Raw genomic sequence first — 12499 nt, 5'->3', positions numbered from 1 at the left:
ACATTTCCATTGCCATATAATATTAATACCAATCAAGTACTTAGGTTGATTTATTTGCCTGCATAGGCTGCTTCCAATGTGAAGTTCTTGTGGCAATGCTACAAACTATTAATTTTGGTACTGTTATTATTATTGGTGTTTTATTGATAGCATTTGTCATGCATCGAAAAGAAGCAGAGATTTTTTTAAAGGTTATTTTCCGGAAAGAGTCTTACAAATCATATTGCTTACTATTGATTAAGATAGAAATGGTTTTGTAATTCCCTCACTACAAAGACATAAAAAAATACATGAAATGCGTTAAAGACAGGCTTTTGGACATTTAAGATACTTTAATTCTAAGGAGATTTTCTTATGGATAAAAAAAAATGTGGTTTTGTTTTACGAGAGCGTTGTTCCCATTTTGCCTCGAATGCAAATTAAATGGGGGAATTCTGTTGTTCTCAAACAAAAGAATACACATGATAAGGAAAGATAAAGCAATTGAAGGTGTATATGAATACAGAGTATAAACAACAGAATACGCAGATGGTTGTGACAGATTAAGTTAAGCTCTATACATAAATACTTCAAATGAAACAATCAAACGGACATATTTGTTCAGTTAAACAATGGCGGATTGTACACGTGTGTGAGTGTAACCGAAACAAAGCGCTGCATCAAGAATGTCAAATTCCAAATGGAAGGGAATTGCGCATAAATATTATCAAATAAATAAGAATTGTTATATGAAAAGATTTCCTATTTATATTACAAAAGATGGATTTTCAGGAACGATAATCGGAAACAACTATGCTAATAAAGTATGAATAAGGTATTAGTTATATTTCGGATGTTAAGGCTCAATATACGTGTATGAAATGTTTATATTTAGTAGAACCGATTCACTACTTTTCTTTCTTCACATCATTCGCTATATATTCTGCTCTCTCACTCTGTCTCACCCTCTCTCTTTCTCTCTATCTATCTACCCATCTCATACTCTCATTCTTTCCCTCGCTCTTACTATTCATATTCAAATAAAGCAAATAGCGAAAAAAATAAATAAATACATCTTTAAACGAACGTTTTGAGAAAGCTATGGATGGAATAAACAAATATCTGGCACCATCAAATCCTAAGAGCAGTCGTCGGTGGAGTAAGAACAGCAGCTCGAAAGGCAGTGTTGTGAGTGGGACCTAACTAACATGTCTACATGTATGTCATACGAGGTGACTGCCAGGTTGATTCTCAAATAGGAATGTGACGTATCTGGAGAAAATGAGTTATGAATCGCTCTTGGTTGTTGATTGACATGTTACAGCTTTGCTCGGTCTAAGTTGACCGACAGCAACATTATGGCAACATCAACAACACTAGCAACGACAACCGCAGCAGTATTTTTTTAAAGATTCAGTAATAGTAACGACAACAACGACGACGATGATGATGATGATGATGATGATGATGATGATGGTGATGGTGATAACAACTACACCAAAAAGAACAAGGAACAACGAATATAATAATAATAATTATAATAATAATAATAATGATGATGATGATGATGATGATGATGATGATGATGATAGTGATGGTGGTGGCGGTGATTTTGGTGGTGGTAGCTGGTGGTGGTGCTGGTAGAAGAAGAAGAAGAAGAACAACAAGAACAAGAAGAAGAACAAGAACAAGAAGAAATAAACAACTACGACGATTTGAAGTGGGAAATATGAAGGTTGCGTTGAATGAAGAGAATAGACGTGATACTAATAGTAATTGGTGCACTTGGAAGTATCAGCACTCAACTGCCAACATGGCTGAAAAAGATCCGCGCAAGTGTGAAGGTAGAACACCTACAAAAACCAGCATTGCTTGGAACTGCTAGAATTCCTCGCAGGGTTCTTGAAGCATGAACAGTAAAAAATTGTTACCTTAGTCTGCTGGCTCTGGATAGCTGACACTTTCCATTATACCCAGCAATATAAGCTGTGAGTTTTAATATAATAATAATAATAATAATAATAATAATAATAATAATAATAATAATAATAATAATAATAAATGCCCGGATGCAGTACCATGCAGTGGCTCTCATGGCTTCTGATCTTAATTGATTGGAAGTGTTATCATGTACATTGTTTTGTCTTGGTATAAAAAGATGGGCTACAGCAAATATTCTGCTAAGTAACACAGATTTGCTTGTCAGTTGTTTGACCTTAACCAGTTGAGCATGTCCCTTGGTGGCTGATGATATGTGCATCTCTGATCATGAGCAGAAGTAGTGGGGGGAGCATCATAGCCATGTGTTGAGAGGAATTCTTTTGGGTTTGAATAATTCACCTTTGGAAACATGGGTGTTTTGCTCAACATCCTTAAACGAACCTTATTCAGGGACCTTTTGAGCGGGACGGTCTCCTCGACCTGAAGAAAATTCTAACTGGGCCCCCACCAGCGAGGTCATGCGCTATTTATCTTGATATGAGATCACCATGTCGCGCACATATGGTTGTGATGCATGTGCCTAGTGTACCCTTATCAGACGGGTAGTCTTGATGGGTATACTGGGCTTAGTATATTTTACCCCAATGTCACTTTGATGGCATGCAGTGCTCTCTCACTCAATAATAATAATAATAATAATAATAATAATAATAATAATAATAATAATAATTGTTTCTAATTTTGGCACAGGGCCAGCAATTTTAAGAGAGGTAAGTCGAGTACAGCAATGCCAGTATTTTGTTGACACTTATTCTATCGACGTAATTTGAACTCAGCACGTAAAGACGGGCGAAATGCCAGGCATTTTACATGGCATGCAAACGATTCTGCCAGCCTACCGCCTTGATGATGATAACGAAGATGATGATATCATTATTTGCAGGGACAGTTTAGACCTCGAGAAAGGTTTTACATAAAGATCCGGGGAAGAAATGGAAAGAAATGGGAGATGAGATAAAGCGTATACATTGTATACAAAATATGTGAGCATATGGTTGGTACAGAACCCCTGATATCGGAGGTCGTCCACAGACTATGGATCACTCAGTTTTCCAAAGGCCCAAGCTCAAAAAATATCGGAAGGTTGGTCTTTATGAGGCGTAGCTGGATCTGTTATGCACTTGATAACTGTTATTTTACATAAATGCAGAAAAGCGTTAATGCACCGACACTGGATGACATGCCTCTCAACATTTGTAAGATTCACAGCAATGGCTCCAACGTAAAACCATGCAGAATCGATTGTTCTATACTGATCCCCATTGACCCCAGATTTAGTACTAACCTGCTCGATGGAGTCACATGAAAATAAATTTGTCGTGAATAGACATATTATGGATCGGAAAAGCTTGTGCTTCTCCAATTAATTTATCGACGACTAGCACCAACGTTCTTGCTAGTACGATGACCGAAGTTTTTAACTGTGTATTGAGCAACGGTGTGAACCCGAAGGTCGCTTGAAGCCTCACACATTCAGCTCCTACATCAAGAGTATCACGTCTCTTCCATTCTAACTACTTATAATGCTCTCAGTTTGCTACCAGTTGTAATAGACAACTGTAGATATAATGGCTACTAAGGTTAGCATGTAGCAATAAATTTCGTTGGGCACAATAAAATTCCTAAGGTATGTTAAAATTCGTTTGACACATACTTGCGGTGATTTGCCATTCACATTCCGTTCAACGTATTATCCTCAATCTGATATACTTGAAAAGGTTTACCGTGGCACATATCTTTAGCTACTACATCTAACTGATCACGCAACGGCGTAGAGGTTTTTTCATTGGTCTGTTTAAGCAATGCTTATGGTATTGACGTGTACTTAATTATATTCTATCAACGTCACTATCATTCAGTTAATTGTACCATAAGTAAGCGAATATTTTGCAGGTACTTGTACTTAACATTGGAGGTCGGTTAGCAGAGCATCGGATAGGCAATTTTCTAGAGTTGGTTCCAAATGTTGTCGAGGTCATCTTTGCATCGTTCCAAAGCTGATGAATAAATTATCAATCAAGTGCTAAGATCGATATCACCTTCTCTTTCACCCACATGCGCACACACAAAGACCTGCATACACACACACACACAGATCTGCATACACAAGCACACACTTACATACAGAGACCTGCATACACACACACATATAAACTGTCAGAAATATATTGTGTTCAAGCCCAGAGAGGGATGGATTTTATCTGTCTTTAAAAGTCCAAGGCTCACCGTATGTCCCGAAGGCACCTCAATGAACCTCTCAGGCAATTTAGTGCCCCCTAAACTAAAAGCCACACTTAACTTAATCATCAGGGGAAAATGTTGTGACGTAGTGTGTGGCAACACTGGTGCTATAAATAACAGGCGCAGTCTGTCAGACGAGCTCGTCCACTATTTTACATAGAATGGTGCCTGTTTTAAGCCCTAGGACTCATAAGACAAGAGTTCCGCCTAGATTTCACAACATATAAGAGACTGAGGTTACAATACACCAACTCTTTAATGTGACGGTGGTCTCTCTAGGATTAACTTACCACCTATTGCTGAAGTGCTTCACTCGAGAACGCAAATTACCACCCTGTCCAGGAATCGAAATCACAACCCTACGATCGTGAGAGCAAAATCATAGCCACTAAGTCACAAACCCTCATAGTTCATTGTTTCATTGTTGAATATCAACCTGATTTCACACACAAGCGTTCGGCTACAAACTAAGTCTGTTCTACAAGATATTTGCCTAAGATTTTGTGACGTAAGATCGAAACCGAACTATTTAAGTATTTATATGTATACGTGATGCTAGTAAAAGAAATAAACAGCATAAGATATAAACAATATCTTAACCTACCACCTCATATTTTCTCATATGCGACATTTTCTGCAGCCAGTGTTGCTGAGATATTTAATGTAATTATAAATTTATATGTTTAGTGTTAATTACTATCGAATCATTAACGCAATGTTAATTTATTGTATTAATCTTTCCGTAGAATTATCTTTTGGGTGGAGGAGCTAACCAATTTTGTAACGAAATATGGCTAAGCTTGTGAGAACCATATTTTACGTTTATTAAACACATGAGTTATTATGTTTTATGCAAATATCATACACATCAGGTGATTCGATATGTATCTAAACGTTTTTCTTCCATTTTGTTTCTTCTTCTTTTCATCACCTTATAACGTATCTATTATCTATTATGCTCGACTACATGTTAAATATTACGGTATTTAACAATGGCTTGCAACAATCAATAACATTGTTTATAAATCAAGTTATTTCACAGCTGCTTTCACCAAATACTTTATTCAGTTTTAAGAAATTCATTAAGTATCTAATTGAACGTACTTGACGAATCTAGAGTAATTGGGCATGTATTTGGCGAGTTATCGCTTCCAAAATTCTTGAATGTATCCACTTCGAAGAGGAAATCTCAACTAATTTTTCAAAAACAAAAAAAAAGTCTAACAACTCAATAAGAAATAGTGAAGTCATTAATAACCATGTATTTCTTAAAGAGCCTACTTTCAACCGTGCGTAATATTGCGGAATATATTATTACTACGTATATTTCTCAATAGCGTTGCTTAGAAATATCCAAGCAAGAGGTAAACGGAATGGGTAAACATGGAAGCCAAGCCATAAACATAATTCGTTAAATTTGCATATGTTAGAACGTGATTTCTGTTAAATCAGAATTAATAACACGCACCTTACATTTTATATATATATACATAAATAGATAGATAGATAGATAGATAGATAGATAGATAGATAGATACATACATACATACATACATACATACATACATACATACATACATACATACATACATACATACATACATACATACGTACGTACATACATATATACATACGTAGATAGGTTTCTTTATTAGCCACACAGGGCCCAACACAGAGGGGACAAAATACAAATGTAGAGTTTTTTCTTTTCGAGGGGGGCGAAGACAAAGCAGAAAAAAAAAACAAAAGTGGGGACAACGATGAAAAAAAAAACATCGCAAAACGTTTGGGGTATTTACAAAAAATACGAAATAATACAGAAAATTCCCAATAAATGGGGAGGTTATCCGTGGAAAGAAAAACCTACGAAAAGACCACGGTAACCTCGGTCCTTAGTGTCACAGTTTGTTAAATAAAATTTCTTTTATTTATGCAAGAAACGTAAGTAACTCTCTGTTTACAAAATGTTAAAACGTTTTATAGAATCATGGTCAAGGTGGCTTCGTCATTTATACGTGCCATTCTTGCTACATGTATCCATCTTTTTTCGAAACATTTGCTAGACAACACTTGCCTCTCTACTCTCACCTTCCTTTTCAAGTGATACTTGAAAAAGTTGATGAGAGATTGACCAGAGAGGAAAGTATTTGTCTCTAATCCTTTCAGACGCGTCTACGAGATGCATTCTTTCGCTATAGCCACAAGTACGATAAATACAGCTCTTCCTTCCCGTTTGAAGGAAGGAGGCGTGACGATATTGACGATAGACTCGGTTGATAAACTGACTCGTCCCACACGTGACAGCAGTCGTTCGACATAAGCCCACAGCTCTGAAATGGTTGGACACTGCACGAGTGCGAGCAGAATGGTTTTGTCGCTCTGACCGCATCACGGGTAGGTCAGACCCGCATTTCGCGAGCCGTGTCTATAGAGCTTATCCCGAACGGGTAGCGCTTCTCGGTAGCACTGCCAGGCCAGGGATCTCTGGAAGTTGTCCATAGGTCCCGACCCGAAAGTCGTCCTGAACAGACGGGTCAGGTATTCCTCGTCGACGCCCAGGTTCGCCCCGAGATCGTCGTCGTACCTGCCCTCCACTAATCACCTATAGAATGACTTCGTTGTGATGCAGCCGCTCAAGGTCGACCCGGGACGGCAAAGTTGTTGCAGTGCAACGCGACACTCACGATGCCATTCGCTATTCCTCGGCCTCTTTTTGATCCACGACTGCAGCTCGGTCATGGAGACGATCTGCGGGAAAGTGCGTCGCACAAACGTCGACCACACCTGCTCACCGTCGTCTACGTAGAGCCTGAGATGTCGCAGTGTCAGCGCATGTCTGCGCATCATCAACCACGGCATGCCCAGCCCTCCTTTCAGCGGGTGTTGGCAACAAACGGATCGCCTCACCATCGGAACGCTTCCTTTCCACAAAAAGCGGAGGAGGATGCGCTCCATTTCGGTGATGGCGCGATCGGGACAAGGCACGACGGTCAGGTGGTATTCTATAACGGACGCGATGTACGCGTTCGCCACCTCCGCCCGACCTTTTAGGGACAGCTTCCTCTCGGACCATTGCCGGCAGAGAGTGGCCACCCTACTCGTTATCTCGTCCCAGTTCTTCTCCGTTTGCAGGTCCGGACCGAACCAGACTCCGAGCAACTTGACCGGACCGTCCGTCCAGCGTCCCACTACTGAGGCGCTGCCGGACGGTATGGGCTTGCTTCTCCAGGTGCCGAGCAGCAAACCCACCGACTTATCCCGGTTGATTTTCGCTCCCGTCACCGCTTCGTAGTCTTTCAGCGTCTCGCCGACAAGCTCGATGTGCTCGAGGCTAGACGCTATGACGGTGATGTCGTCCGCGTATGCCGACACGCTCGTCCCGCACCCCAGGTCTCGCGGGATGCCCCTCAGCGTCGCCAGCTTCCGCAGTAGTGGCTCGAGAGTCAATACGTACACGAGCGGCGACAAGGGGCATCCCTGACGAACCGAACGTGCAATGTCGAAGGGTCCCGATAGACGTCCATTGATGTGAACAACCGAACGGATGCCTGTGTACAAGGCAGCCATCCAGCCGCGGAAAACGAGACCGAAGCCGGCCGCTTCGAGGACGGCCTCCAAGTATCGATGGTCTACCCTATCGAAAGCGTTCGATTGATCCAAATTGATCAGGGCCCCACCCATGCCAGGTTCCTTAACTACAATCTCTATGATGTAGCGCATCAGATGGAGGTTGTCATGGATGCTCCGGCCCGGCACGGTGCACGTCTGCTCCGTGCCGACCAGTTTCTCGATTACAAACGCCAACCGCTTGGCTAACACCTTGGCCAAAATTTTCAAGTCTGCATTGAGCAGAGTGATTGGCCTAAAGTTATCTATGGCGTCCCCCTTGTTTGGATCTTTCTTCAGCAGCGTTACCGCTCCTCGGTTCACAAAACCGGGAATGCTCCCGTTCTGCTGCCAGTAGCAGTACACGGCCGCCAAGACGTCTCCAAACAAATCTGGCATACAGTTGTAAAGCTCGTAGGGCAGACCATCCAAACCCGGAGATTTGTCCGTCGAGCAACCCGCCATCGCGTCCCTCACCTCCTCCGCCGTGATGACCGCTTCGCAGCACACCGCCTCTCTTGCCGAGAGTCGTGGCAAGCTGTGCAGGTAGGCACTAAAGTCCACCCTGACTTCTCGCTCACCACTCCTCCCGAACAGTCGGGCAAAATGCATCTTGCTCGGCTCGAGCAATTCGCGCCCCTGTTCATCTACCAGAGACAGGATGGTGGCTCTGTTACCTCGCTGCGCCTCCGCCACTCGGGCCTCTCGTGCAGCTCCAACACCTTCATACCTCAGAGCACGCATCCTTGCCCTGACAGCACACCCTTCGTGTTTAGCAGTGAAGTGTTGGTCGAGGGCCAACTTCGCCGCTAAAACGTCGGATGCGATGCCACTTCGCAATGTCTCTTCTAACTTTATCACTAGCTCCCCCTCTACTCTGTTCCTCTCTACAGCTAGTGCCCTGCTATACCTTATTGCTTCCGCCCTTACTGCTCTCTTGAGGGCAAACCACCATTTGTTATTGACGATGGCTCCTGTCAAAGCCCTCTTTACTAACGTGCTAATTTGGTCTCTGAAAACCTGTCTCGACGGGAAATACGCGTTTAGTTTCCAGTAACCGGGACCCTGCCTATGTGCCTTATCTAAGTCTAGCGTACACGTCACAAATTTGTGATCCGTGTAGCTGACTATGTGGAACTGTGGACATCCTAAACTATCTCTATCTCTTGTCCTACACACTATCCTATCTAGATACGATCTCGACGACCCAATGCGGTTGCTCCAAGTCCACGTTAGCACATTTGGGTGGTCGAGTCGGTACCTGTCATACAACTGGAAGCGTCTGAGCAGGTCTCTGAGGCCTTTGCATCCCCTTCTAGTTTTGTCACTCCCCACTTAGTCTAGATGCGTGTCCAAGGTAGCATTCCAATCCCCCACTAAAAGTAAGGGACGAGACGTTCCCAGGAATACTTCTAGACGTCGAAAGAAGTCCGACCGACCTGTTAAAGGAGGCACATAAACTTCCAGCAACCGAAAAGCGCCTCCATCGCTGCCGTCCACATCTGGGACAACCATCTACCTTCCGGGTCCGTAAATATCGTCTTTACTTGGAGATCCAGACTCTTGCGAAAAAGAACCGCCGTGCCACTACCGCCCATCCTCGGCAGACAGGGAGAAAAATAAATGTTAAACTGTCCGCCAAACATGGACTTTAGGGCCCGCGGTTGATGGAGTCTGGTCTCACTAATGGCTATGATATCCAAATTGTATGACTTGATGTCATTTAAGAGGTACCCTTGTTTCCAAGGGAACCCCAAGCCACGCACATTCACACAACCAATCTTCACCATGATTCTATTTATACGTGTGCTTTAAAGCACAAAAGGAAAAGTGAGCTACTTACTGTTTGCAAGTTTTGTTTCCTCCTTGAATTTTTCACCAAGGAGGCTATTGTACAATTTCTTGCACAAATATTTATGACAGCAGGGGGATTTTATTTTGTGGTGCAATGCTGGTGATACATGATAAATTTTAATGTGTTTTGGCGGTGTTGTGTGTGGGTGGTTGTTTGTATTGATGTCGTTATTTGTGACGTTTGTTTTAGAGTTGATGTAATTCAACAAGTCTGTGTTTGTACTGTCTATTGCTGTTAGCATTGTTTTTTGCATATTACTATTGGCGTTAGGTGTATTTTCGGGAGATGTGAATCTCCCTGCTTTGTTTGTTTGCATTTTGTTTTGTTTTCTTCTTACTGCGCTTCCTCTTTCCTTTCGTAGCTATTTTCCACTCCTCCCCACTCTCTTCATCCGATGATGAGAGTTCTGAGGAGTCAGAAAGAGGTAACGGCAAATGTTGTGCGTCTGTGTGTGTTTCTGTGAGTGTTTGTGTTGCTGTTTTCGTTGGTATTGGCTGCTTGTTATTTGTGTGTGGTGTATGTGATATGGGGGAGGGGAGAGGCAGTCTTGGAATTTTCTTTTTTTTTCTCTTCTGTTTTTGCAGTTTCTGTTGTCTTTTCAGTTGTGGTTATTGCTGATATTTCTGTTGTTGTTTTGTGTGTTGCTGGTGGTGTTGGTAGTAAAGTTTTTCTGTTGGGGGTATTTGGTAGTTGCTTCTGTTGTTGTTGTTGTTGTTTTTGTTTAGCGGCCAGAGGGCAGTCCTTTTTCAGATGTGCCTCGCTGTTGCATAGGTAACAGCGAGGTCGCCTGCCCTCTACCACCACATACAGCTTGTGGTCTTCTGCCAGTCTAATGTTTGGAGGAATTTTCTGTGAAGCCTCCTCCGTGATGTGGAGAAGGATTTCCAGATTTTTCCCTCCCCAGTTCTTTTCCTCTACGACCGTAATCTCCAAAATATTTGCCTCCTCCATTTCGAGGCATACGGCCGATATCAGCCATTGGGTGTCCACTTCCGATGGCACATTTTTTATTATTACTTTGGTCAGTCTCTGTCCTAGATAACTCGGTATCATCACCAAGTTATCTGTGCGGAGAGAGAGTGTCGAAAATTGCTTAGCTAAATTTTCATTTAAGAATCTCACCTGTACTGTTCCAAATTTTCGTCCCTACGTGACATGATTTTGATGAATCCATACAGGTTTAAGATAAACTTCGATCTTATCTGTGCTAAAATTTTCTACACGTCTGGTTTTTATGTTTACCAGTTTATAAATGATGCATTTTTTTCCATAATATTTTTTGGAATGTTTATTCGTTAGTAGCAGTCGCCTCCGATCCAGATTTCCTCATAGTTTTCATGGTGGTGGTGGTGGTGGTAGTGGTGGTGGTGAGAGGGCTGTTAGTAGCTGTAATCGCCGTCTTTGTGACGTTTACAGCAACTGCGTTCCTGTCACTGTGTGAGCACGTGCTACTCTGTTCTTTTTTCTCTTCTGGCATCTGAAGCCTCAGGAAATGCTCATCAAAAGAACAAGACAAGCGTTCCAAAATTATGTTTCTCCACGTTTTTCAAATGTCGAGGAAGAAATTTTTGTATTTTGCTAGGGCCGAAAATGCCCCTGGGAGCCAATTCCTGCCCTTGAAAATACATAAAAATGAAGCCTAGGTGCTTCGCAACAAAAATATTAAAAAATTCCAACAAAATGTGGACAATAAAAGGTCAAATAAACGTTTACCTCTGCAGCCGATGTGACAGCACGTCCGTCAGGCAGATAGATAGATAGATAGATAGATAGATAGATAGATAGATAGATAGATAGATAGATAGATAGATAGATGGATGGATAGACAAACATTTATATATATATATACTTTTACTTTTATACTTTCGTTTGTTTCAGTCAATTGACTGCAGCCATGCTGGAGCACCACCTTTAGTTGAACAGATCGAGCCCCAGAACTTATTCTAACTGTCTCTTTGCCGAACCGCTAAGTTATGGGGACGTAAACACGCCAGCATCGGTTGCCAAGCAATGTTAGGGGGATTTACACACACACAAACACACACACACACACACACATATATATATATATATATATAATTCGGTCTGTTTTCCTCGCATACTGTTTTTCTCTGTTAGATTGGTGCGCTACGGTGGATTACTTAAGACTTGGCTCTTATTTCTAGCAGGCGGTAGATGCTCATTAAGCATCATTACGATATTTCATAGCTCCTTAAAGTTATCATAACTGCGTTCCACCAATGCTACTACTGGTGATATCATCAAATTTTGAATTTATCCACAGATGATATGAACAGTAGTGACATCTAACTTCAAATCTCAGTGTTTGAATATTTCATTTAAATATATATATATATATATATATATATATATATATATATATATATATATATATATATATATATATATATATACATGACAGGCTTCTATCACTTTCCGTCTACCAAATCCACTTACAAGGCTTTGGCAGACCCGAGGCTATAGTAGAAGACACCTGCCCAAGGTGCCACGCAGTGGAACTGAACCCGGAACCATGTGGTTGGTAAGTGATATATATATATATATATATATATATATATATATATATATATATATATATATATATATATATATGTATATATATATATATATATATATATATATATATATATATATATATATATATATATGTATGTATGTATATATATGTATGTATATATATATATATATATATATATATATATATATATATATATATATATATATATATGCATATGTGAATATAATTTTTATGTACCAACTCGTATAGTGGCGAAATGAACAGTAAATATGTTTAAA

This window comes from Octopus bimaculoides, chromosome 3 (assembly GCF_046866305.1).
Source record: "Octopus bimaculoides isolate indiv1 chromosome 3, ASM4686630v1, whole genome shotgun sequence".
NCBI classification, from domain to species: Eukaryota; Metazoa; Mollusca; class Cephalopoda; order Octopoda; family Octopodidae; genus Octopus; species Octopus bimaculoides.
Note: the sequence above shows the minus strand (reverse complement) of the source record.